Here is a 2,420-nt window from a genome sequence, read left to right on the forward strand (position 1 = left end):
TTGCCACGCCCACTTATGGTTACATGTGTATATCTTGGTAACCGCTAGATTATTCACTCAAAATTGATATTTATAATAAGTTTTAGACGAAAAATAAGAATATTATAAATTTTTGGAAAATGGGCGTTGCCACGCCCACTTATGGTTACATGTGTATATCTTGGTAACCGCTACACCAATTTCTTCCAAACTTGGCACAGTGGTTGGCCTTGGTACAGCATAAAAAATCGCCGAAACTTTTTAAAATCGGACAATAACCACGCCCACATCCCATATAACGGTAATTTAGAGAAATACAAAATCTTCGATAAATCATTAAATATTGAAGCTAATTTTTTCAAAATTGATGCTTGCGACAATTCTTTACCAAGAAATACGTTTATGGTAAAATTTTGGAAAATGGGAGTGGCACCGCCCACTTATGATCACATATAAGTATACCGGTAACCGTTCTACCAATTTGTACCAAACTCGGTATGGTTATTGTACTTGCCACGTGTAAGCAAAACGTTGAAAATTATTGAAATCGGACTAATATAACGGCCGATTCTCATATAACGGTAAATTTAAGAAATGCTTGAAACTTCAATATTTCGAAATTGAAGGACGCTAATTTACTCAAAATTGTTACAACTCGGCTTACCAACTAGCGGAAGGTTTCGGAAGGGTGAAAAAACATATATTTAATACTTGCGCCGGGTATTTAATGTTCGGCTCCGCCCGAACTTAGCCTTTCTTACTTGTTATTTATAAAATATTCAACAAAAAACCTTTACATATAACTGGGCCCGAATCACGGCATCAGTGATCGAATGAAACTCGTTTCGAATCGAGGCTAATTCATACATATAAGATGATAGCGACAGCTCAAAAACTTCACTAACGAATTATACACACAATGACAATCAAAACACAACAATCGTACAACGAACACATAATTTTGACAATCAGCACAATTCGCTTTGAAATCAGCTGCTCTGGTACCACGGCCTGATATGAATTTGCCTTGATTCGAAACGAATGAACTAAAAAGACAGCTGTTTTCTTTCCAATAGAATTTGAATTGAAAAAGCAAACTCACTACCGAATGCCGCAATCTCAAAAAGAAATATCGAATCGAATTTTATTCTATTATTATTTTATTTTATACACTCAGCGCTACAAAGTTTTTGGATTCAAATTAGATTTGAAATGGTTGAAGTTTGCAACCCATTCGTTTGGCAGTCTCCCACACAAACTTATTGCAAACGAAAAATATTTACATTAACAGCTGATTGGGATGCAATTTCACTTACACTGCGTTCATTTAAATCTCTTTGCTTTCTTTGCGAAAAAAAATTGGTAGATTTTTAGCCTTTGTTGGTAAAAATGGTAGAACATATAATATAGCTAATAAGTTGGTAGATCTACCAATAAAGTGTTAAAGTCCGTGCACTGATTCACACAGACACATTCTCACTCACTCTCTCTCTCGCGCGCTTTTTCTATGCTTTTGTCTGCGTATAAATTCTGAAAAACACTAGAAAAACACAACATTACAACCGTATGTTGTTATCCTTGCTGGCGCGTCGTCGTCGTCGTTGTACCGATGACAAGCAGAACATGAGCCGTCTGCCATCCTTGTGGTGCTTGGAAAAGGGGCTGGTAGATACACAGCTGTATGGAATTGAGCGCGGAATAGGTACAGTCAATCAATAAAGTTTAGGTACAGCGATTTTTTTTGCAATACGGGCAACTGTTTTTTAATTATTTTATTTTTCGCAATTTTTTTTTATAAAAATATGGTTAATTCCACAACATAAACCCTAAGAATTAGAGCTCCAAACCTTGTGCAAAATTGAGGAAAATTATGCAAATTTTCGTTAAAATATTGCACTTTTTAATTACACTCTCTAGAAAAAAACTGAGTATGCAGTTTTTTACCCCATTCAATTTTAGTATAATAATGTGCAAGCCTGAGGTAGCTGGGACTTACCAATGATTTTTGGCAATTTTTTTTGTTGAAGGTGTCGTTCATTTCAAAAAACGAAAATGTGCTAAAATTTTCTTTAATTTTGCACAAGGTTTGGAGCGTGAATTTTTGGGGTCTTGGTGAAAAATAAAATATTAAAAAACAGTTTCCCGTATTGCAAAAAAAATCGCTGTACCCAAACTTTATTGATTCACTGTATGTATATACGTGCACACGCGGCAGAGTGGGGCAGGATATGGAAATAAGTCAACAGGCAAGCGACGTTGTCATGTCGTCACGTTAAGTAAGTTAACTCCCTCTTCGTGTAGCCGAGTTCTACGCTTCCTCAATTATACGCTGACACACACACACACACTTGCAAGCTCGCAGACATCTTCTAAAAGCACATACATATGTGCATACATACATATGTCTGTATTTTTTAATATATTCTGGCGAACATCCATTC

The 2,420-nt window shown here is 35.9% G+C and overlaps 1 protein-coding gene across 1 annotated transcript in view; it reads left to right on the forward strand.

Moving 5' to 3' along the window:
* Positions 1 to 2,375: 2,375 nt before the first annotated feature.
* LOC118733102 (scoloptoxin SSD14-like) overlaps positions 2,376 to 2,420 on the forward strand; it is an 11,758-nt gene continuing 11,713 nt past the window's right edge. Inside the window, exon 1 of the mRNA XM_036462322.1 lies at positions 2,376 to 2,382. The gene's annotated coding sequence lies outside the window, so the exon portion shown is untranslated. The remainder of the gene's footprint in view (positions 2,383 to 2,420) is intronic.

This window comes from Rhagoletis pomonella, unplaced genomic scaffold (assembly GCF_013731165.1).
Source record: "Rhagoletis pomonella isolate Grant_MI unplaced genomic scaffold, Rhpom_1.0 Rhpom_scaffold_00002, whole genome shotgun sequence".
Taxonomy (NCBI): Eukaryota; Metazoa; Arthropoda; class Insecta; order Diptera; family Tephritidae; genus Rhagoletis; species Rhagoletis pomonella.